Genomic DNA, 24,624 nt, shown 5'->3' on the forward strand with positions numbered 1-24,624 from the left:
AGTTTGGTAATGTTACGCCTAAGAGGCAGGAGGGGAGCCTGATCACCTCCCAGAGTTGCCCAAGTGGACTCAGAGGAGATGAAGCTGGTACTCTAAGGTGCTGGGTGGTGGGATGGAGACATTGTATGAATGTGAGTGAACAGGAGAGCTCTGACTCAACCAGACGGGCCAAAGCAGGGTGGTGTTCTGATCCTCAGTTCCATGATGATCCTCCTATGGCTTATGGTGGCTTTCCTCAGAGATATTCTGGCATTGTGGTTTACAGAGTCCCACCAATGCAAAGGGCGCCTGAAATATCTCCCCTGGGAGAGTGGCCAGAGACAGACAAAGCGACTGTTTCCTGCTTCCCTTTCCCTTCTTGCGTGTGACTGTCATCTTTTGGGGGGGAAGAAATGGGTGGAAAACAGAGTAAACATACCCCCTTAGAGTGTACAAAAAATAATTTCAAGAGGGGATATTCAGGAGATTACGGTATTAAGTTGACTCCCAGAAAACTCTGGACATTCTGTGAAATACATTGGCCTTCGTTCAGGGTAAGTTGGCCTTCTGAGGGGTCACTAGATAAAGAACTAGTTAGCAAAGTGCTTAGAGTCATCACAGGAGACCCAGGGCACCCTGACCAATTCCCTTACATTGACTGCTGGCAAGACATTGTCCTCTCTTGGCCACCTTGGCTGAAAGCCTACCTGGAAGAGAACTGTAAATTTAAGTTGGCTTAAATGACAGCCTCCTCAAAATGCTGACCTCAACCCCTGAGAAGCCCATTTCATCTGGGAGCTAGAGGAAGTTCCCTTACCTTATGCCCCATTGCACCCTCAACTGCCACCCATGTTTGCAGCAGCCAGGGCCATGCTGCCTCCCCTGAGAGTACCCCCTCCCCTGACTCATCCAGGAAACCACCAGTCACCACCTCTCCTGAGCCTCCAGTGTTAACTTTTTATACTCCTGCCAGAAGGCAACCAGAAAGTCAGGCCAGCAGGGGCAGCCCTTCTTCACCACAGTACCAGGTATCCCTGCAGATGTCACTGAAAGAGACCAGAAGGCTGTCTATTTTGATCAAGAAGGCCAGACTCAAGGAGGCCAACATGTTTTGTGTATCAACTCTTCACAACAACTGCCATCCTAAATTGGAAAGATCAAACTCCCTCCTACACAGAGAAGCCTCAGGTGATGGTTGATCTAATGGAATCCATCATTCAAACCCACAAGCCCAGCAGGGCTGATTGCTGTCAGCTTCTCCTGATGCTGTTTAACACTAAAGAATGGTGCTGAATTACTCAGGCAGCTCAAAAGTGGCTGGAGGAAAATGCCCTGGTGCAAACAGTAGAGGCTGAGCTTTATGCCTGAGACCATTTCCCCAGGGAGGACTCCCAGTGGGACCCTAATATTTAAGGGGGACTTCCACAACTTGCATGCTACCTAATGAGGCTCTCCTAAATGGCATGAAACAGGATGGGGAGAGGGCCATGAGCATAAGCAAATTCTCAGGGTCCTCCAGGGGCCTGATGAAATCCCAAGCCAATTCTGTGAGAGGCTATGCGAGGCATTCCACCTCTATATCCCCTTTGACCCAGAAGCAGCTGAAAACCAGTAGATGATCAATGCAGCCTTCATGAGCCAGGCACAAGGGGACATCCGATGCAAGCTCCAGAAGTTAGAGGGTTTTGCAGGTATGAATGCTAGTCAGTTTCTGGGGATAGCAACCAAAATACTTGTCAACAGTGACCACTAAAGCCTGAATAAAAATGCAAAAAAGTGAGCCTACTGGCCACTGCCTTGGTGAAGCAAATGGAAGGTGCCCCTCATGGTCAAGGCCAAGGTCAGAAAGGAGGGCAACAAGGAGGACCATCTTGCCCAGGGCCAAAACTGGGATGGAACCAATATGCCTGCTGTCCCCACGAAGGCCACTGGAAAAATGAGTGTCCCCAATTGTCAGGTGATTCCCAATCTTGTCCCAAGTATAGGGGAAGATGCTGGGTGGACCAGGGCAGATATAAGCTGGCCCAACAGCCACATGGGGCCCCCCAAAATGATTTGTAGGGCTGGCTGTTATGGGAGACTCTGAGGAGGACTAGGGCTGACCAGGCTCTATTTTGCTAGGCCCCCAAGCCTATGGGCTGAATGAATGTAGGGGGCCAACCCATTGACATCATAGTAGATACTGGGGCAGAACACTCAGTGGTAACTCAGCCCCCTGTGGGCCTACTCTCACAGAGGCAAGCCACCATAGTAGGGGCCACAGGCACCCAAACATGGTGCCCCTTCCTGCAGCCTAGACGATGTGCTTTGGGTGGACATGAAGTCATTCATCAATTTCTATACCTCTCTGACTGTCCTGTGGCTTTGGTGGTTTGGGACTTATTGGTAAAGCTACAGCCCCAGATAAATTTCAACTCCCACTGCCAAGTGGCCCTGACCCTAGGGAACCCAGGGGTAGGGCCCATCTGACAAAAGCAGTATTTCATCTCTTGTAAGGCCCAGATGGGAATTCAAAGGCACCTAGGAAGGCTCTAAAGTATGGAATTATCTGGCCTTGACAGTTACCTTGGAGCACGCCTCTCCTGGAGGCCTGGAAACCAGGTACCAATGATTATTGGCCTGTCCCAGATCTCTGTGCAGTAAATCAAGCCACAGTCACCCTACATCTGGTCTTTCCAAACCCTCACACACTCTGTGTCCGTCTGGCCTCCCAGAGTCAATCGATTTTTGCTTTCAGTGGAAAAGTGCTGAGAATGGTGACGAGGGCCATTGCCTTAGACCAGATTGCCTCAAGGGTTTAAAAGCTCCTCTACTGTTTATGGTACCACTTTAGTGTCTGATTTAAAAGCCTTCCCAGTGGACCAACATGGCTGCATACTGCTCCAATATGTGGATGACTTGCGGCTGGCGGGGGAACACAGAAATAATGCATTGATGGAACACAGCTTGTCCTTACCCTCCTGTGGGAGGCTGGCTACAAAGTTTCAAGAAAGAAAGTCCAACTCTGTCAAGAAAAAGTCAAGTACCTTGGTTTTCCCCTGTCTCAGTAACAATAGCAACTCAGCCCAGAAAGAAAACAGTCTGTCTGCTCCATCCTGGTCCTGATGACTAGATGCCAGATCTGTGAGTTTCTAGGGGCTGCAAGGTTCTGGAGGATCTAGATACCTAAATTTTCTGTTTTGGCAAAGCCCCTTTATGAGGCCACAAAGTGAGGAGAACGAGAACCTCTGTGGTGGTAACCAGAGCAACAAAAGGCCTTTGAAGCAATCAAGTGAGCCCTCGCCAATGTACCTGGCCTGGAACTCCCAGACATTTCCGAGCCCTTCATCTTGTACATGCACGCACACACTGGGGTTGTAGTAGGGGTCTTAACTCAGATACTGAGGTCATGACATCATCCAGTGACATACCTTTCCAAGCAACTTGGTGCCATTGCCCAAGAGTGGCCACCCTTCCTGCAGGCACTGGCAGGTACAGCTCTCTTAGTGTCAGAAGCTGGTAAATTGACTATAGGACAAAAATTAACAGTCCGAGTACCACATTCAATGCTAATATTAATGGAGTTTAAGGGACAAGACTGTCCGACTAACGCCCAGATGGTCAAGTGTCAGGGAATGCTATGTGAAAATCCATACATTGGCCTAAAAGTCGTGAGGACCCTAAACCCTGCAACCCTACTACCCGCTGGGCTGGGCCAGCCAGATCATGATTGTGTTGAAGTCATGGATGAAGTATTTTCCAGCCAACTGGATTTAACAGGCCAGGATCTCAAAGATCCAGATGCTGAATATTTCACCGATGGCAGCAGCTTTGTAAAAGAGGGAGAATGCCTTGCTGGGTATTCGGTGGTGACTGTACATTCCACCATTGAAGCAGAAGATGTACCAAAAGGGACTTCCAAACAAAAGACAGAGCTCATTGTGTTAAACCGAGCCCTCCACCTGGGGTCAGGAATGCATGTCCTTATATACACCAACTCCAAATATGCCTTCTCCACCCTCCATGTATGTGGGGCTTTATATAAAGAAAGGGGGCCTAATCAACTCTGGACAAAAGGACATAAAATATGGCAAAGAAATTCTTGAACTCTTAGATGCTGTGTGGGCCTCTAAGAAAGGTGGCTGTCATACACATTCAGGGACAGGAAGGGGTAAACACCACAGTCACTCAGGGAAAATGTAAAGTAGACTGAGAAGAAAAACTCACAGCCTCCAAAGGGAAAATAGAACCAGCAGCTATGACTGCCACACTGTTCCCTGGTCCATTGGCGGAATGGGACCCACAACATGAAAACAGCAGGTTGAAAACTGAAAATGGAAACTACCTCTCAGGGGGATGGTGGAAATTTGAAGAGAGCCAAAGAGCAATTCCTGAGGACCTAGCCCAAGCCTTTGTCAAACAATTCGAGCAGGAGACTCACACTGACCAAATGGCTCTCCCGGACACACTGGGCCGACACTGTGACATCACATAGCTCTCCAGCAGAGCCCAGGTAGTATGAAGACAGTTTGAAACACGTGCCTGAAATAATCCGCAACTGGGACATAGGGCCACCCCTGAAATACAGACTGTTGGAGGGGCCCCATTCAAAAGGAGAGTTGTGGACATCACTGAGCTTCCCTGAGTCCAAGGAAAAAATAACTGTTAGTACTCATGTGTACATTCGCAGGCAGGTAGAGGCCTTCACTATTCACAGAAAAGACACGGGAAGTGCCCTGATTACTCATAAAGGAAATTATTCCCAGATTTGGGGTACCAATCACCAATGGACAAGAAGATTGTGGCTAAAGAGGGGCATTTCCCTAAAGGAAATATTTCCCAGATTGGTATACCAATCAAAAAAGGACTGGATATTTGGGGCTGAGGTGGTGAAAAAGGTGGTAGATTTTCCAGTGCTGGATGCCCTCTGGCTATCAGGATTGGGACAATGATTTTTCAGGCCTCCTCCCCATTTGTCACATGGGCGGGAAGTTTGTGTGCTCATTCCTGGGGTCCATGCTGGAGCTGTTCAATGAGGAAGCTCAGAGTGGCCTAGGATTTGGGATGCGCATCAAGGGACAGCAAAGGGTGCATGGGAGGTACACAAAGGGAGAGCTAAGTGGGAGAGCAGTGGTGCCATGCGCTGAGCATAGTCACTCAAGAGGGCTCAGGAACCTCCTTTGTCTTACAAAGGGGGCCTCTTCTCTTGGCTCTATGCCACTGGAGAGCTGATGTGAGCTCGAGCCAGGGCAGGCATAAGCAGTCGGCTCTCTTGACAGATCCACAAAAGATCTGCCTGAGTTTACTTTTGGCCCCCTGGGGAGAAGGGTGGATTTGGTCAGTGCCATGGGGTTGGGAAAGTCTGTGTCTTGGCCAACATTAACGGGGTCCGGATCAGGCACAGTCCAGGTGGGGTCAAGAGAGTTTGAAAACAAAGGGAGAAAGGGAGACCTGGCAAGATGAACCAAGCCAGAAGGAAAGAATCGAGGCAAGAATTAATGGCAAGAAGTAAGGGATCACAGGAGCACAAAGAAGGAGAAAAAATAATCATTCCATCTTACTCAACTAAAGGATTTGGAGATAAGGATTTCAGGGCGAGGCACGGCCTAGGTTGGCATCGGCACGAAGAAGGCCTTTGAGAGAGGGAGCGAGAGCCCAGGTGGAAGGGCCCTTCTTGGCGGGGGATGGAGCCCCCACCCTCGTCTGGGCCCCAGCCCCAGCCCCAGCAGCCCCGGGGACTGCTGAGCCCAAGAGAGAAGGAGAGGCTGAGAGGGGCTGTTCGAGCCTATGTCCACACGAGGGCGCCAGAGCCCCTTCCGGTCCCAGGGGCAGCTCAGAGGCTCTAAGTGGTGGGAGGGGCAAGGCTCCAAAGGCGCAGGCTCCACGTCGGGGGCGGATGGAGGCTTGAGCGGGACGCACCCACAGCAGGCCCCCAGAGGACGTGCGGGTGTTTCCTGGGCAGCAGGGACTCTCTCCTGCGAGACACCTCCTGTCAGCTGGAGGGCGGAGGTGTCCCTTCCGGATTTGGAGGTGGGTTCGCCGCCTGGGTGGGTGGCAGTGGGTTTGGAAGGCCTGAAGCAGGTCCTGGGCTTTGGCGTGCTTGGGGTTCCTTGGAGGCAGGCGCCCAGACACACACAGCCTCGGGATTGGACCGCCAGCTGGCCCTGGTCAAGCTTTCCATGTCAGGGCTTCAGGTAGGTGAGAAGGAGTGTGGTGCTGAGGAATCCATGGGGGCCTTCGGGGGCAGGAGTGTTGGCAGCTGGGCTCATCCGCCTGTTTTCTCTCTCTGTCTCTCACGCACCCACGAGCACACACACACACCACACACACACACACACACACACACGCTCAGGAGGCTGAGGGAAATGTCCTTGTGTCCTTCTGAGACGAGCCTCTCTTGGCAGCAGGGCGCCAGGCTATGGAGGCCTGATTGAAACCAGGTCTGATGCGTTCAGGACGCTTGATTGGTCTCGTCAAGCCAGCTCTCCGGGGAGTTGGCACGTGGCTGCCAAGCTTCAGAGGCTCTCCTGGTCCCTGCTGTGGCTGGGGCAAGAGCTGCACTGGGCGATCCCCCTCTGGCTAGACCACATCTCCGTGTGGCACAGGGCACCCAAATCCACGGACAAGGAAGAAGAGGCATTGAAATGAATGAGCTGAATGGATTCAGAAAGGAGGGAAGGTCCATCTCTCTTTCTCTCCCTCGTTCTCTCACTCTTTCTCTCATTCTCCCTCACTCTCTCTCTCTCTCTCTCCTCTCTCTCTCTCTCTCTCTCTCTCCACACACACCCACACGCACACGCATGCAGATAGAGTAGGAAACAAGAGCTAGGACCTGGAGAGACAAATCCATCCTAAGTCTCTCCTGAGCCTAAGTCTCTCCTTGGGTGGGAGTGGGTTGGAAGGGCCAGCCTGGGGAGGCCCAGCCTGGGAGTGGATGCTTTGGCCGAGCAGAGTGGATGTGCATGCCACACACGGGTGCAGGAGAATACCTGGGGAAGTCACTCCACTCCAAACGAAGCATGTCTTTATCCTCATCCCTTCCTCCCCGCCAGGGAATTCGGTCGGGTCCGATGGGCTAGGCTAGGCCATCTGGACGGAATCCACGGAATCCTTCGGCCCATCGCTTTTCCCGAGGGGCAGCACTCTCGACCGTGACACCTTCTCTGGGGAGCGCTGTGTCGCTCCTGTGTTGGGGTGGAGTGTTCAGGACTCCTTTTGGCTGGTCGCTGATCGAAGTGGATCCATTGCAGTTTCCCAACCAAGGGATCCCATCGGCCATGTCTATGCATCCTGTTTGGCTCCCCTTCTCCTCCCTTGGGTTCCAAGAAGAGGGACTAGACCTCGTAGCGTCTGCTCCATGGAAGGAGGGCTCTGGCACCCCCCGCAAGGGCAAGGGTTTGGATCTCGGACCTCCCCAATTCCAGGCATGCCCACAGCCTCGCCCTCCCATTTGGCAAGCACCATCTGGAGGGCAGTGCAGGGGTTTCTTTCCTGGACGACAGTTCCTGGGTGTCCCTGGTGAGATGGGCGAGGGAAGGGGTTTCCCATGGGCTGTGTGTCTCCCTCCCAGACCTCTTTCCTTTCGTGTGAGCATTTCTCTTCGCAACGCTGTGGCTGCCCATGGCCCCTTTTGCTGCACAGGTTGATTGCCGAGTCCGCTTCTGTTGGGGAGAAGGACCGCTGCTGGCTCAGCCAAGCCTCTGTCCATGGACATCGAATGGCTTTCCATGTGTTGCTCTTGGGAAGAGGGCTTCCTGAACCGAGTGGGGCGTTTCCGGCTGAGAAGAGACCCTTTGTCTGGGTATATGGCCGTGAGGGGTAGTGCTGGGTCTGGCGGTGGTTGCAGGGTTCTTTTGGGGGTGCCGTGGATCCTGTGGCCCATCGTGGTGGAACAAACGGTCGCACACGCCCACCCGGTGTGAGGGCACCTTCTTTTCCACAGCCTGCCCTGGGGTTGTCATTGAAAGGCGTCCTCAGGATGGCCATGGGGACAGGGCTGAGGAGGGCACTCGACCTGGTTGGGGTGTGGACTTCTCTAGGCATGCGTGATGGTGTTCCTTTGTGTGGTGCTGGATGCCGGCTGGCCACCTGGATTTGGCAGGGTTTCTTCAGGCCCCCTCCCCACCTGTGGCCTGGGTGGGTGGGTTTCTGCTGTCGTTCGTGGGTTCCGTGCTGGAGCTGATCGGTGTGGAAGCCCAGCGTGGCCTGGGTTTTGGGATGAGCATCAGGGGGCTGTGAGGGGTGCCCGGGTGGTGCCCAAAGGGAGAGCGAATTGGGAGAGCAGCAGTGCCAGGCGCTGGGCGTTGTCTCTCAAGAGGGCTCAGGCACCTCCCTTGTTCTTTCCAAGGGAGGCTCGTCTCTTCTTTCTATGCACCTGGTGAGATGACGGGAGCTCGAGCCAGGCCGGGCATCTGCAGGCCGCTCTCTTGACGGATCCACCAAAGCTGTGCCTGAGCGTCCTTCTGGCCCCCTGGGGAGAAGGGCTGATTGGGTTGGTTTTGTGTGGTTGGGAACCTCTGTGCCTTGGGAAGCACCAGTGGGCATCCAGATCAGGTGCAGTCCAGGTGGGGTCAAGAGAGTTTGAAAACAAAGGGAGAAAGGGAGACCTGGCAAGATGAACCAAGGCAGAAGGAAAGAATCGAGGCAAGACTTAAAGGCAAGGAGTATGGAATCCCAGGGGGATCCTGAAGGGGGAAAACGACTCGTTCCATCCTTCCACACCTCTCTTCCTATCTCCATATGGGCAAGGCTCTATCCACACGGCAGCAGGCTGGCACAGCCTGATGGATTTGGAGCGAAGGCTTTCCACGGCGAGGCACGGCCTAGGTTGGCATCGGCACGAAGAAGGCCTTTGAGAGAGGGAGCGAGAGCCCAGGTGGAAGGGCCCTTCTTGGCGGGGGATGGAGCCCCCACCCTCGTCTGGGCCCCAGCCCCAGCCCCAGCAGCCCCGGGGACTGCTGAGCCCGAGAGAGAAGGAGAGGCTGAGAGGGGCTGTTCGAGCCTATGTCCACACGAGGGCGCCAGAGCCCCTTCCGGTCCCAGGGGCAGCTCAGAGGCTCTAAGTGGTGGGAGGGGCAAGGCTCCAAAGGCGCAGGCTCCACGTCGGGGGCGGATGGAGGCTTGAGCGGGACGCACCCACAGCAGGCCCCCAGAGGACGTGCGGGTGTTTCCTGGGCAGCAGGGACTCTCTCCTGCGAGACACCTCCTGTCAGCTGGAGGGCGGAGGTGTCCCTTCCGGATTTGGAGGTGGGTTCGCCGCCTGGGTGGGTGGCAGTGGGTTTGGAAGGCCTGAAGCAGGTCCTGGGCTTTGGCGTGCTTGGGGTTCCTTGGAGGCAGGCGCCCAGACACACACAGCCTCGGGATTGGACCGCCAGCTGGCCCTGGTCAAGCTTTCCATGTCAGGGCTTCAGGTAGGTGAGAAGGAGTGTGGTGCTGAGGAATCCATGGGGGCCTTCGGGGGCAAGAGTGTTGGCAGCTGGGCTCATCCGCCTGTTTTCTCTCTCTGTCTCTCACGCACCCACGAGCACACACACACACACACACACACACACACACACACACGCTCAGGAGGCTGAGGGAAATGTCCTTGTGTCCTTCTGAGACGAGCCTCTCTTGGCAGCAGGGCGCCAGGCTATGGAGGCCTGATTGAAACCAGGTCTGATGCGTTCAGGACGCTTGATTGGTCTCGTCAAGCCAGCTCTCCGGGGAGTTGGCACGTGGCTGCCAAGCTTCAGAGGCTCTCCTGGTCCCTGCTGTGGCTGGGGCAAGAGCTGCACTGGGCGATCCCCCTCTGGCTAGACCACATCTCCGTGTGGCACAGGGCACCCAAATCCACGGACAAGGAAGAAGAGGCATTGAAATGAATGAGCTGAATGGATTCAGAAAGGAGGGAAGGTCCATCTCTCTTTCTCTCCCTCGTTCTCTCACTCTTTCTCTCATTCTCCCCTCTCTCTCTCTCTCTCTCTCTCCTCTCTCTCTCTCTCTCTCTCTCCACACACACCCACACGCACACGCATGCAGATAGAGTAGGAAACAAGAGCTAGGACCTGGAGAGACAAATCCATCCTAAGTCTCTCCTGAGCCTAAGTCTCTCCTTGGGTGGGAGTGGGTTGGAAGGGCCAGCCTGGGGAGGCCCAGCCTGGGAGTGGATGCTTTGGCCGAGCAGAGTGGATGTGCATGCCACACACGGGTGCAGGAGAATACCTGGGGAAGTCACTCCACTCCAAACGAAGCATGTCTTTATCCTCATCCCTTCCTCCCCGCCAGGGAATTCGGTCGGGTCCGATGGGCTAGGCTAGGCCATCTGGACGGAATCCACGGAATCCTTCGGCCCATCGCTTTTCCCGAGGGGCAGCACTCTCGACCGTGACACCTTCTCTGGGGAGCGCTGTGTCGCTCCTGTGTTGGGGTGGAGTGTTCAGGACTCCTTTTGGCTGGTCGCTGATCGAAGTGGATCCATTGCAGTTTCCCAACCAAGGGATCCCATCGGCCATGTCTATGCATCCTGTTTGGCTCCCCTTCTCCTCCCTTGGGTTCCAAGAAGAGGGACTAGACCTCGTAGCGTCTGCTCCATGGAAGGAGGGCTCTGGCACCCCCCGCAAGGGCAAGGGTTTGGATCTCGGACCTCCCCAATTCCAGGCATGCCCACAGCCTCGCCCTCCCATTTGGCAAGCACCATCTGGAGGGCAGTGCAGGGGTTTCTTTCCTGGACGACAGTTCCTGGGTGTCCCTGGTGAGATGGGCGAGGGAAGGGGTTTCCCATGGGCTGTGTGTCTCCCTCCCAGACCTCTTTCCTTTCGTGTGAGCATTTCTCTTCGCAACGCTGTGGCTGCCCATGGCCCCTTTTGCTGCACAGGTTGATTGCCGAGTCCGCTTCTGTTGGGGAGAAGGACCGCTGCTGGCTCAGCCAAGCCTCTGTCCATGGACATCGAATGGCTTTCCATGTGTTGCTCTTGGGAAGAGGGCTTCCTGAACCGAGTGGGGCGTTTCCGGCTGAGAAGAGACCCTTTGTCTGGGTATATGGCCGTGAGGGGTAGTGCTGGGTCTGGCGGTGGTTGCAGGGTTCTTTTGGGGGTGCCGTGGATCCTGTGGCCCATCGTGGTGGAACAAACGGTCGCACACGCCCACCCGGTGTGAGGGCACCTTCTTTTCCACAGCCTGCCCTGGGGTTGTCATTGAAAGGCGTCCTCAGGATGGCCATGGGGACAGGGCTGAGGAGGGCACTCGACCTGGTTGGGGTGTGGACTTCTCTAGGCATGCGTGATGGTGTTCCTTTGTGTGGTGCTGGATGCCGGCTGGCCACCTGGATTTGGCAGGGTTTCTTCAGGCCCCCTCCCCACCTGTGGCCTGGGTGGGTGGGTTTCTGCTGTCGTTCGTGGGTTCCGTGCTGGAGCTGATCGGTGTGGAAGCCCAGCGTGGCCTGGGTTTTGGGATGAGCATCAGGGGGCTGTGAGGGGTGCCCGGGTGGTGCCCAAAGGGAGAGCGAATTGGGAGAGCAGCAGTGCCAGGCGCTGGGCGTTGTCTCTCAAGAGGGCTCAGGCACCTCCCTTGTTCTTTCCAAGGGAGGCTCGTCTCTTCTTTCTATGCACCTGGTGAGATGACGGGAGCTCGAGCCAGGCCGGGCATCTGCAGGCCGCTCTCTTGACGGATCCACCAAAGCTGTGCCTGAGCGTCCTTCTGGCCCCCTGGGGAGAAGGGCTGATTGGGTTGGTTTTGTGTGGTTGGGAACCTCTGTGCCTTGGGAAGCACCAGTGGGGATCCCAGATCAGGCGCAGTCCAGGTGGGGTCAAGAGAGTTTGAAAACAAAGGGAGAAAGGGAGACCTGGCAAGATGAACCAAGGCAGAAGGAAAGAATCGAGGCAAGACTTAAAGGCAAGGAGTATGGAATCCCAGGGGGATCCTGAAGGGGGAAAACGACTCGTTCCATCCTTCCACACCTCTCTTCCTATCTCCATATGGGCAAGGCTCTATCCACACGGCAGCAGGCTGGCACAGCCTGATGGATTTGGAGCGAAGGCTTTCCACGGCGAGGCACGGCCTAGGTTGGCATCGGCACGAAGAAGGCCTTTGAGAGAGGGAGCGAGAGCCCAGGTGGAAGGGCCCTTCTTGGCGGGGGATGGAGCCCCCACCCTCGTCTGGGCCCCAGCCCCAGCCCCAGCAGCCCCGGGGACTGCTGAGCCCGAGAGAGAAGGAGAGGCTGAGAGGGGCTGTTCGAGCCTATGTCCACACGAGGGCGCCAGAGCCCCTTCCGGTCCCAGGGGCAGCTCAGAGGCTCTAAGTGGTGGGAGGGGCAAGGCTCCAAAGGCGCAGGCTCCACGTCGGGGGCGGATGGAGGCTTGAGCGGGACGCACCCACAGCAGGCCCCCAGAGGACGTGCGGGTGTTTCCTGGGCAGCAGGGACTCTCTCCTGCGAGACACCTCCTGTCAGCTGGAGGGCGGAGGTGTCCCTTCCGGATTTGGAGGTGGGTTCGCCGCCTGGGTGGGTGGCAGTGGGTTTGGAAGGCCTGAAGCAGGTCCTGGGCTTTGGCGTGCTTGGGGTTCCTTGGAGGCAGGCGCCCAGACACACACAGCCTCGGGATTGGACCGCCAGCTGGCCCTGGTCAAGCTTTCCATGTCAGGGCTTCAGGTAGGTGAGAAGGAGTGTGGTGCTGAGGAATCCATGGGGGCCTTCGGGGGCAAGAGTGTTGGCAGCTGGGCTCATCCGCCTGTTTTCTCTCTCTGTCTCTCACGCACCCACGAGCACACACACACACACACACACACACACACACACACACGCTCAGGAGGCTGAGGGAAATGTCCTTGTGTCCTTCTGAGACGAGCCTCTCTTGGCAGCAGGGCGCCAGGCTATGGAGGCCTGATTGAAACCAGGTCTGATGCGTTCAGGACGCTTGATTGGTCTCGTCAAGCCAGCTCTCCGGGGAGTTGGCACGTGGCTGCCAAGCTTCAGAGGCTCTCCTGGTCCCTGCTGTGGCTGGGGCAAGAGCTGCACTGGGCGATCCCCCTCTGGCTAGACCACATCTCCGTGTGGCACAGGGCACCCAAATCCACGGACAAGGAAGAAGAGGCATTGAAATGAATGAGCTGAATGGATTCAGAAAGGAGGGAAGGTCCATCTCTCTTTCTCTCCCTCGTTCTCTCACTCTTTCTCTCATTCTCCCTCACTCTCTCTCTCTCTCCTCTCCTCTCTCTCTCTCTCTCTCTCTCTCCACACACACCCACACGCACACGCATGCAGATAGAGTAGGAAACAAGAGCTAGGACCTGGAGAGACAAATCCATCCTAAGTCTCTCCTGAGCCTAAGTCTCTCCTTGGGTGGGAGTGGGTTGGAAGGGCCAGCCTGGGGAGGCCCAGCCTGGGAGTGGATGCTTTGGCCGAGCAGAGTGGATGTGCATGCCACACACGGGTGCAGGAGAATACCTGGGGAAGTCACTCCACTCCAAACGAAGCATGTCTTTATCCTCATCCCTTCCTCCCCGCCAGGGAATTCGGTCGGGTCCGATGGGCTAGGCTAGGCCATCTGGACGGAATCCACGGAATCCTTCGGCCCATCGCTTTTCCCGAGGGGCAGCACTCTCGACCGTGACACCTTCTCTGGGGAGCGCTGTGTCGCTCCTGTGTTGGGGTGGAGTGTTCAGGACTCCTTTTGGCTGGTCGCTGATCGAAGTGGATCCATTGCAGTTTCCCAACCAAGGGATCCCATCGGCCATGTCTATGCATCCTGTTTGGCTCCCCTTCTCCTCCCTTGGGTTCCAAGAAGAGGGACTAGACCTCGTAGCGTCTGCTCCATGGAAGGAGGGCTCTGGCACCCCCCGCAAGGGCAAGGGTTTGGATCTCGGACCTCCCCAATTCCAGGCATGCCCACAGCCTCGCCCTCCCATTTGGCAAGCACCATCTGGAGGGCAGTGCAGGGGTTTCTTTCCTGGACGACAGTTCCTGGGTGTCCCTGGTGAGATGGGCGAGGGAAGGGGTTTCCCATGGGCTGTGTGTCTCCCTCCCAGACCTCTTTCCTTTCGTGTGAGCATTTCTCTTCGCAACGCTGTGGCTGCCCATGGCCCCTTTTGCTGCACAGGTTGATTGCCGAGTCCGCTTCTGTTGGGGAGAAGGACCGCTGCTGGCTCAGCCAAGCCTCTGTCCATGGACATCGAATGGCTTTCCATGTGTTGCTCTTGGGAAGAGGGCTTCCTGAACCGAGTGGGGCGTTTCCGGCTGAGAAGAGACCCTTTGTCTGGGTATATGGCCGTGAGGGGTAGTGCTGGGTCTGGCGGTGGTTGCAGGGTTCTTTTGGGGGTGCCGTGGATCCTGTGGCCCATCGTGGTGGAACAAACGGTCGCACACGCCCACCCGGTGTGAGGGCACCTTCTTTTCCACAGCCTGCCCTGGGGTTGTCATTGAAAGGCGTCCTCAGGATGGCCATGGGGACAGGGCTGAGGAGGGCACTCGACCTGGTTGGGGTGTGGACTTCTCTAGGCATGCGTGATGGTGTTCCTTTGTGTGGTGCTGGATGCCGGCTGGCCACCTGGATTTGGCAGGGTTTCTTCAGGCCCCCTCCCCACCTGTGGCCTGGGTGGGTGGGTTTCTGCTGTCGTTCGTGGGTTCCGTGCTGGAGCTGATCGGTGTGGAAGCCCAGCGTGGCCTGGGTTTTGGGATGAGCATCAGGGGGCTGTGAGGGGTGCCCGGGTGGTGCCCAAAGGGAGAGCGAATTGGGAGAGCAGCAGTGCCAGGCGCTGGGCGTTGTCTCTCAAGAGGGCTCAGGCACCTCCCTTGTTCTTTCCAAGGGAGGCTCGTCTCTTCTTTCTATGCACCTGGTGAGATGACGGGAGCTCGAGCCAGGCCGGGCATCTGCAGGCCGCTCTCTTGACGGATCCACCAAAGCTGTGCCTGAGCGTCCTTCTGGCCCCCTGGGGAGAAGGGCTGATTGGGTTGGTTTTGTGTGGTTGGGAACCTCTGTGCCTTGGGAAGCACCAGTGGGCATCCAGATCAGGTGCAGTCCAGGTGGGGTCAAGAGAGTTTGAAAACAAAGGGAGAAAGGGAGACCTGGCAAGATGAACCAAGCCAGAAGGAAAGAATCGAGGCAAGACTTAAAGGCAAGGAGTATGGAATCCCAGGGGGATCCTGAAGGGGGAAAACGACTCGTTCCATCCTTCCACACCTCTCTTCCTATCTCCATATGGGCAAGGCTCTATCCACACGGCAGCAGGCTGGCACAGCCTGATGGATTTGGAGCGAAGGCTTTCCACGGCGAGGCACGGCCTAGGTTGGCATCGGCACGAAGAAGGCCTTTGAGAGAGGGAGCGAGAGCCCAGGTGGAAGGGCCCTTCTTGGCGGGGGATGGAGCCCCCACCCTCGTCTGGGCCCCAGCCCCAGCCCCAGCAGCCCCGGGGACTGCTGAGCCCGAGAGAGAAGGAGAGGCTGAGAGGGGCTGTTCGAGCCTATGTCCACACGAGGGCGCCAGAGCCCCTTCCGGTCCCAGGGGCAGCTCAGAGGCTCTAAGTGGTGGGAGGGGCAAGGCTCCAAAGGCGCAGGCTCCACGTCGGGGGCGGATGGAGGCTTGAGCGGGACGCACCCACAGCAGGCCCCCAGAGGACGTGCGGGTGTTTCCTGGGCAGCAGGGACTCTCTCCTGCGAGACACCTCCTGTCAGCTGGAGGGCGGAGGTGTCCCTTCCGGATTTGGAGGTGGGTTCGCCGCCTGGGTGGGTGGCAGTGGGTTTGGAAGGCCTGAAGCAGGTCCTGGGCTTTGGCGTGCTTGGGGTTCCTTGGAGGCAGGCGCCCAGACACACACAGCCTCGGGATTGGACCGCCAGCTGGCCCTGGTCAAGCTTTCCATGTCAGGGCTTCAGGTAGGTGAGAAGGAGTGTGGTGCTGAGGAATCCATGGGGGCCTTCGGGGGCAAGAGTGTTGGCAGCTGGGCTCATCCGCCTGTTTTCTCTCTCTGTCTCTCACGCACCCACGAGCACACACACACACACACACACACACACACACACACACGCTCAGGAGGCTGAGGGAAATGTCCTTGTGTCCTTCTGAGACGAGCCTCTCTTGGCAGCAGGGCGCCAGGCTATGGAGGCCTGATTGAAACCAGGTCTGATGCGTTCAGGACGCTTGATTGGTCTCGTCAAGCCAGCTCTCCGGGGAGTTGGCACGTGGCTGCCAAGCTTCAGAGGCTCTCCTGGTCCCTGCTGTGGCTGGGGCAAGAGCTGCACTGGGCGATCCCCCTCTGGCTAGACCACATCTCCGTGTGGCACAGGGCACCCAAATCCACGGACAAGGAAGAAGAGGCATTGAAATGAATGAGCTGAATGGATTCAGAAAGGAGGGAAGGTCCATCTCTCTTTCTCTCCCTCGTTCTCTCACTCTTTCTCTCATTCTCCCTCCTCTCTCTCTCTCTCTCTCTCTCTCTCCTCTCCACACACACCCACACGCACACGCATGCAGATAGAGTAGGAAACAAGAGCTAGGACCTGGAGAGACAAATCCATCCTAAGTCTCTCCTGAGCCTAAGTCTCTCCTTGGGTGGGAGTGGGTTGGAAGGGCCAGCCTGGGGAGGCCCAGCCTGGGAGTGGATGCTTTGGCCGAGCAGAGTGGATGTGCATGCCACACACGGGTGCAGGAGAATACCTGGGGAAGTCACTCCACTCCAAACGAAGCATGTCTTTATCCTCATCCCTTCCTCCCCGCCAGGGAATTCGGTCGGGTCCGATGGGCTAGGCTAGGCCATCTGGACGGAATCCACGGAATCCTTCGGCCCATCGCTTTTCCCGAGGGGCAGCACTCTCGACCGTGACACCTTCTCTGGGGAGCGCTGTGTCGCTCCTGTGTTGGGGTGGAGTGTTCAGGACTCCTTTTGGCTGGTCGCTGATCGAAGTGGATCCATTGCAGTTTCCCAACCAAGGGATCCCATCGGCCATGTCTATGCATCCTGTTTGGCTCCCCTTCTCCTCCCTTGGGTTCCAAGAAGAGGGACTAGACCTCGTAGCGTCTGCTCCATGGAAGGAGGGCTCTGGCACCCCCCGCAAGGGCAAGGGTTTGGATCTCGGACCTCCCCAATTCCAGGCATGCCCACAGCCTCGCCCTCCCATTTGGCAAGCACCATCTGGAGGGCAGTGCAGGGGTTTCTTTCCTGGACGACAGTTCCTGGGTGTCCCTGGTGAGATGGGCGAGGGAAGGGGTTTCCCATGGGCTGTGTGTCTCCCTCCCAGACCTCTTTCCTTTCGTGTGAGCATTTCTCTTCGCAACGCTGTGGCTGCCCATGGCCCCTTTTGCTGCACAGGTTGATTGCCGAGTCCGCTTCTGTTGGGGAGAAGGACCGCTGCTGGCTCAGCCAAGCCTCTGTCCATGGACATCGAATGGCTTTCCATGTGTTGCTCTTGGGAAGAGGGCTTCCTGAACCGAGTGGGGCGTTTCCGGCTGAGAAGAGACCCTTTGTCTGGGTATATGGCCGTGAGGGGTAGTGCTGGGTCTGGCGGTGGTTGCAGGGTTCTTTTGGGGGTGCCGTGGATCCTGTGGCCCATCGTGGTGGAACAAACGGTCGCACACGCCCACCCGGTGTGAGGGCACCTTCTTTTCCACAGCCTGCCCTGGGGTTGTCATTGAAAGGCGTCCTCAGGATGGCCATGGGGACAGGGCTGAGGAGGGCACTCGACCTGGTTGGGGTGTGGACTTCTCTAGGCATGCGTGATGGTGTTCCTTTGTGTGGTGCTGGATGCCGGCTGGCCACCTGGATTTGGCAGGGTTTCTTCAGGCCCCCTCCCCACCTGTGGCCTGGGTGGGTGGGTTTCTGCTGTCGTTCGTGGGTTCCGTGCTGGAGCTGATCGGTGTGGAAGCCCAGCGTGGCCTGGGTTTTGGGATGAGCATCAGGGGGCTGTGAGGGGTGCCCGGGTGGTGCCCAAAGGGAGAGCGAATTGGGAGAGCAGCAGTGCCAGGCGCTGGGCGTTGTCTCTCAAGAGGGCTCAGGCACCTCCCTTGTTCTTTCCAAGGGAGGCTCGTCTCTTCTTTCTATGCACCTGGTGAGATGACGGGAGCTCGAGCCAGGCCGGGCATCTGCAGGCCGCTCTCTTGACGGATCCACCAAAGCTGTGCCTGAGCGTCCTTCTGGCCCCCTGGGGAGAAGGGCTGATTGGGTTGGTTTTGTGTGGTTGGGAACCTCTGTGCCTTGGGAAGCACCAGTGGGATCCCAGATCAGGCGCAGTCCAGGTGGGGTCAAGAGAGTTTGAAAACAAAGGGAGAAAGGGAGACCTGGCAAGATGAACCAAGCAGAAGGAAAGAATCGAGGCAAGACTTAAAGGCAAGGAGTATGGAATCCCAGGGGATCCTGAAGGGGAAAAGGACTCGTTCCATCCTTCCACACCTCTCTTCCTATCTCCATATGGGCAAGGCTCTATCCACACGGCAGCAGGCTGGCACAGCCTGATGGATTTGGAGCGAAGGCTTTCCACGGCGAGGCACGGCCTAGGTTGGCATCGGCACGAAGAAGGCCTTTGAGAGAGGGAGCGAGAGCCCAGGTGGAAGGCCCTTCTTGGCGGGGATGGAGCCCCACCCTCGTCTGGGCCCCAGCCCCAGCCCCAGCAGCCCCGGGGACTGCTGAGCCGAGAGAGAAGGGAGGCTGAGAGGGTGCCTACACCGGGTGGCGTGTGCGACCGTTTGTTCCACCACGATGGGCCACAGGATCCACGGCACCCCAAAAGAACCCTGCAACCACCGCCAGACCCAGCACTACCCCTCACGGCCATATACCCAGACAAAGGGTCTCTTCTCAGCCGGAAACGCCCCACTCGGTTCAGGAAGCCCTCTTCCCAAGAGCAACACATGGAAAGCCATTCGATGTCCATGGACAGAGGCTTGGCTGAGCCAGCAGCGGTCCTTCTCCCCAACAGAAGCGGACTCGGCAATCAACCTGTGCAGCAAAAGGGGCCATGGGCAGCCACAGCGTTGCGAAGAGAAATGCTCACACGAAAGGAAAGAGGTCTGGGAGGGAGACACACAGCCCATGGGAAACCCCTTCCCTCGCCCATCTCACCAGGGACACCCAGGAACTGTCGTCCAGGAAAGAAACCCCTGCACTGCCCTCCAGATGGTGCTTGCCAAATGGGAGGGCGAGGCTGTGGGCATGCCTGGAATTGGGGAGGTCCGAGATCCAAACCCTTGCCCTTGCGGGGGTGCCAGAGCCCTCCTTCCATGGAGCAGACGCTACGAGGTCTAGTCCCTCTTCTTGGAACCCAAGGGAGGAGAAGGGGAGCCAAACAGGATGCATAGACATGGCCGATGGGATCCCTTGGTTGGGAAACTGCAATGGATCCACTTCGATCAGCGACCAGCCAAAAGGAGTCCTGAACACTCCACCCCAACACAGGAGCGACACAGCGCTCCCCAGAGAAGGTGTCACGGTCGAGAGTGCTGCCCCTCGGGAAAAGCGATGGGCCGAAGGATTCCGTGGATTCCGTCCAGATGGCCTAGCCTAGCCCATCGGACCCGACCGAATTCCCTGGCGGGGAGGAAGGGATGAGGATAAAGACATGCTTCGTTTGGAGTGGAGTGACTTCCCCAGGTATTCTCCTGCACCCGTGTGTGGCATGCACATCCACTCTGCTCGGCCAAAGCATCCACTCCCAGGCTGGGCCTCCCCAGGCTGGCCCTTCCAACCCACTCCCACCCAAGGAGAGACTTAGGCTCAGGAGAGACTTAGGATGGATTTGTCTCTCCAGGTCCTAGCTCTTGTTTCCTACTCTATCTGCATGCGTGTGCGTGTGCGTGTGGGTGTGTGTGGAGAGAGAGAGAGAGAGAGAGAGAGTGAGGGAGAATGAGAGAAAGAGTGAGAGAACGAGGGAGAGAAAGAGAGATGGACCTTCCCTCCTTTCTGGATCCATTCAGCTCATTCATTTCAATGCCTCTTCTTCCTTGTCCGTGGATTTGGGTGCCCTGTGCCACACGGAGATGTGGTCTAGCCAGAGGGGGATCGCCCAGTGCAGCTCTTGCCCCAGCCACAGCAGGGACCAGGAGAGCCTCTGAAGCTTGGCAGCCACGTGCCAACTCCCCGGAGAGCTGGCTTGACGAGACCAATCAAGCGTCCTGAACGCATCAGACCTGGTTTCAATCAGGCCTCCATAGCCTGGCGCCCTGCTGCCAAGAGAGGCTCGTCTCAGAAGGACACAAGGACATTTCCCTCAGCCTCCTGAGCGTGTGTGTGTGTGTGTGTGTGTGTGTGTGTGTGCTCGTGGGTGCGTGAGAGACAGAGAGAGAAAACAGGCGGATGAGCCCAGCTGCCAACACTCTTGCCCCCGAAGGCCCCCATGGATTCCTCAGCACCACACTCCTTCTCACCTACCTGAAGCCCTGACATGGAAAGCTTGACCAGGGCCAGCTGGCGGTCCAATCCCGAGGCTGTGTGTGTCTGGGCGCCTGCCTCCAAGGAACCCCAAGCACGCCAAAGCCCAGGACCTGCTTCAGGCCTTCCAAACCCACTGCCACCCACCCAGGCGGCGAACCCACCTCCAAATCCGGAAGGGACACCTCCGCCCTCCAGCTGACAGGAGGTGTCTCGCAGGAGAGAGTCCCTGCTGCCCAGGAAACACCCGCACGTCCTCTGGGGGCCTGCTGTGGGTGCGTCCCGCTCAAGCCTCCATCCGCCCCCGACGTGGAGCCTGCGCCTTTGGAGCCTTGCCCCTCCCACCACTTAGAGCCTCTGAGCTGCCCCTGGGACCGGAAGGGGCTCTGGCGCCCTCGTGTGGACATAGGCTCGAACAGCCCCTCTCAGCCTCTCCTTCTCTCTCGGGCTCAGCAGTCCCCGGGGCTGCTGGGGCTGGGGCTGGGGCCCAGACGAGGGTGGGGGCTCCATCCCCCGCCAAGAAGGGCCCTTCCACCTGGGCTCTCGCTCCCTCTCTCAAAGGCCTTCTTCGTGCCGATGCCAACCAACCTAGGCCGTGCCTCGCCGTGGAAAGCCTTCGCTCCAAATCCATCAGGCTGTGCCAGCCTGCTGCCGTGTGGATAGAGCCTTGCCCATATGGAGATAGGAAGAGAGGTGTGGAAGGATGGAACGAGTCGTTTTCCCCCTTCAGGATCCCCTGGGATTCCATACTCCTTGCCTTTAAGTCTTGCCTCGATTCTTTCCTTCTGGCTTGGTTCATCTTGCCAGGTCTCCCTTTCTCCCTTTGTTTTCAAACTCTCTTGACCCCACCTGGACTGCGCCTGATCTGGGATCCCCACTGGTGCTTCCCAAGGCACAGAGGTTCCCAACCACACAAAACCAACCCAATCAGCCCTTCTCCCCAGGGGGCCAGAAGGACGCTCAGGCACAGCTTTGGTGGATCCGTCAAGAGAGCGGCCTGCAGATGCCCGGCCTGGCTCGAGCTCCCGTCATCTCACCAGGTGCATAGAAAGAAGAGACGAGCCTCCCTTGGAAAGAACAAGGGAGGTGCCTGAGCCCTCTTGAGAGACAACGCCCAGCGCCTGGCACTGCTGCTCTCCCAATTCGCTCTCCCTTTGGGCACCACCCGGGCACCCCTCACAGCCCCCTGATGCTCATCCCAAAACCCAGGCCACGCTGGGCTTCCACACCGATCAGCTCCAGCACGGAACCCACGAACGACAGCAGAAACCCACCCACCCAGGCCACAGGTGGGGAGGGGGCCTGAAGAAACCCTGCCAAATCCAGGTGGCCAGCCGGCATCCAGCACCACACAAAGGAACACCATCACGCATGCCTAGAGAAGTCCACACCCCAACCAGGTCGAGTGCCCTCCTCAGCCCTGTCCCCATGGCCATCCTGAGGACGCCTTTCAATGACAACCCCAGGGCAGGCTGTGGAAAAGAAGGTGCCCTCACACCGGGTGGGCGTGTGCGACCGTTTGTTCCACCACGATGGGCCACAGGATCCACGGCACCCCCAAAAGAACCCTGCAACCACCGCCAGACCCAGCACTACCCCTCACGGCCATATACCCAGACAAAGGGTCTCTTCTCAGCCGGAAACGCCCCACTCGGTTCAGGAAGCCCTCTTCCCAAGAGCAACACATGGAAAGCCATTCGATGTCCATGGACAGAGGCTTGGCTGAGCCAGCAGCGGTCCTTCTCCCCAACAGAAGCGGACTCGGCAATCAACCTGTGCAGCAAAAGGGGCCATGGGCAGCCACAGCGTTGCGAAGAGAAATGCTCACACGAAAGGAAAGAGGTCTGGGAGGGAGACACACAGCCCATGGGAAACCCCTTCCCTCGCCCATCTCACCAGGGACACCCAGGAACTGTCGTCCAGGAAAGAAACCCCTGCACTGCCCTCCAGATGGTGCTTGCCAAATGGGAGGGCGAGGCTGTGGGCATGCCTGGAATTGGGGAGGTCCGAGATCCAAACCCTTGCCCTTGCGGGGGGTGCCAGAGCCCTCCTTCCATGGAGCAGACGCTACGAGGTCTAGTCCCTCTTCTTGGAACCCAAGGGAGGAGAAGGGGAGCCAAACAGGATGCATAGACATGGCCGATGGGATCCCTTGGTTGGGAAACTGCAATGGATCCACTTCGATCAGCGACCAGCCAAAAGGAGTCCTGAACACTCCACCCCAACACAGGAGCGACACAGCGCTCCCCAGAGAAGGTGTCACGGTCGAGAGTGCTGCCCCTCGGGAAAAGCGATGGGCCGAAGGATTCCGTGGATTCCGTCCAGATGGCCTAGCCTAGCCCATCGGACCCGACCGAATTCCCTGGCGGGGAGGAAGGGATGAGGATAAAGACATGCTTCGTTTGGAGTGGAGTGACTTCCCCAGGTATTCTCCTGCACCCGTGTGTGGCATGCACATCCACTCTGCTCGGCCAAAGCATCCACTCCCAGGCTGGGCCTCCCCAGGCTGGCCCTTCCAACCCACTCCCACCCAAGGAGAGACTTAGGCTCAGGAGAGACTTAGGATGGATTTGTCTCTCCAGGTCCTAGCTCTTGTTTCCTACTCTATCTGCATGCGTGTGCGTGTGCGTGTGGGTGTGTGTGGAGAGAGAGAGAGAGAGAGAGAGAGTGAGGGAGAATGAGAGAAAGAGTGAGAGAACGAGGGAGAGAAAGAGAGATGGACCTTCCCTCCTTTCTGGATCCATTCAGCTCATTCATTTCAATGCCTCTTCTTCCTTGTCCGTGGATTTGGGTGCCCTGTGCCACACGGAGATGTGGTCTAGCCAGAGGGGGATCGCCCAGTGCAGCTCTTGCCCCAGCCACAGCAGGGACCAGGAGAGCCTCTGAAGCTTGGCAGCCACGTGCCAACTCCCCGGAGAGCTGGCTTGACGAGACCAATCAAGCGTCCTGAACGCATCAGACCTGGTTTCAATCAGGCCTCCATAGCCTGGCGCCCTGCTGCCAAGAGAGGCTCGTCTCAGAAGGACACAAGGACATTTCCCTCAGCCTCCTGAGCGTGTGTGTGTGTGTGTGTGTGTGTGTGTGTGTGCTCGTGGGTGCGTGAGAGACAGAGAGAGAAAACAGGCGGATGAGCCCAGCTGCCAACACTCTTGCCCCCGAAGGCCCCCATGGATTCCTCAGCACCACACTCCTTCTCACCTACCTGAAGCCCTGACATGGAAAGCTTGACCAGGGCCAGCTGGCGGTCCAATCCCGAGGCTGTGTGTGTCTGGGCGCCTGCCTCCAAGGAACCCCAAGCACGCCAAAGCCCAGGACCTGCTTCAGGCCTTCCAAACCCACTGCCACCCACCCAGGCGGCGAACCCACCTCCAAATCCGGAAGGGACACCTCCGCCCTCCAGCTGACAGGAGGTGTCTCGCAGGAGAGAGTCCCTGCTGCCCAGGAAACACCCGCACGTCCTCTGGGGGCCTGCTGTGGGTGCGTCCCGCTCAAGCCTCCATCCGCCCCCGACGTGGAGCCTGCGCCTTTGGAGCCTTGCCCCTCCCACCACTTAGAGCCTCTGAGCTGCCCCTGGGACCGGAAGGGGCTCTGGCGCCCTCGTGTGGACATAGGCTCGAACAGCCCCTCTCAGCCTCTCCTTCTCTCTCGGGCTCAGCAGTCCCCGGGGCTGCTGGGGCTGGGGCTGGGGCCCAGACGAGGGTGGGGGCTCCATCCCCCGCCAAGAAGGGCCCTTCCACCTGGGCTCTCGCTCCCTCTCTCAAAGGCCTTCTTCGTGCCGATGCCAACCAACCTAGGCCGTGCCTCGCCGTGGAAAGCCTTCGCTCCAAATCCATCAGGCTGTGCCAGCCTGCTGCCGTGTGGATAGAGCCTTGCCCATATGGAGATAGGAAGAGAGGTGTGGAAGGATGGAACGAGTCGTTTTCCCCCTTCAGGATCCCCCTGGGATTCCATACTCCTTGCCTTTAAGTCTTGCCTCGATTCTTTCCTTCTGCTTGGTTCATCTTGCCAGGTCTCCCTTTCTCCCTTTGTTTTCAAACTCTCTTGACCCCACCTGGACTGCGCCTGATCTGGGATCCCCACTGGTGCTTCCCAAGGCACAGAGGTTCCCAACCACACAAAACCAACCCAATCAGCCCTTCTCCCCAGGGGGCCAGAAGGACGCTCAGGCACAGCTTTGGTGGATCCGTCAAGAGAGCGGCCTGCAGATGCCCGGCCTGGCTCGAGCTCCCGTCATCTCACCAGGTGCATAGAAAGAAGAGACGAGCCTCCCTTGGAAAGAACAAGGGAGGTGCCTGAGCCCTCTTGAGAGACAACGCCCAGCGCCTGGCACTGCTGCTCTCC

At 57.7% G+C, this 24,624-nt stretch overlaps 2 long non-coding RNA genes across 2 annotated transcripts; one reads left to right on the plus strand and one right to left on the minus strand.

Moving 5' to 3' along the window:
* Positions 6,306-17,796, plus strand: LOC110259959. The gene is made up of 4 exons (XR_002342478.1): positions 6,306-9,204; positions 10,225-12,419; positions 13,442-15,635; positions 16,644-17,796. It is a non-coding gene; the product is annotated as an uncharacterized LOC110259959 (long non-coding RNA).
* LOC110259960 lies at positions 21,493-24,291 on the minus strand. Its single transcript, XR_002342479.1, has 2 exons — positions 23,650-24,291; positions 21,493-22,645 (listed from the first exon to the last, which is right to left on the minus strand). It is a non-coding gene; the product is annotated as an uncharacterized LOC110259960 (long non-coding RNA).

Source organism: Sus scrofa, chromosome 3, assembly GCF_000003025.6.
Source record: "Sus scrofa isolate TJ Tabasco breed Duroc chromosome 3, Sscrofa11.1, whole genome shotgun sequence".
Taxonomy (NCBI): Eukaryota; Metazoa; Chordata; class Mammalia; order Artiodactyla; family Suidae; genus Sus; species Sus scrofa.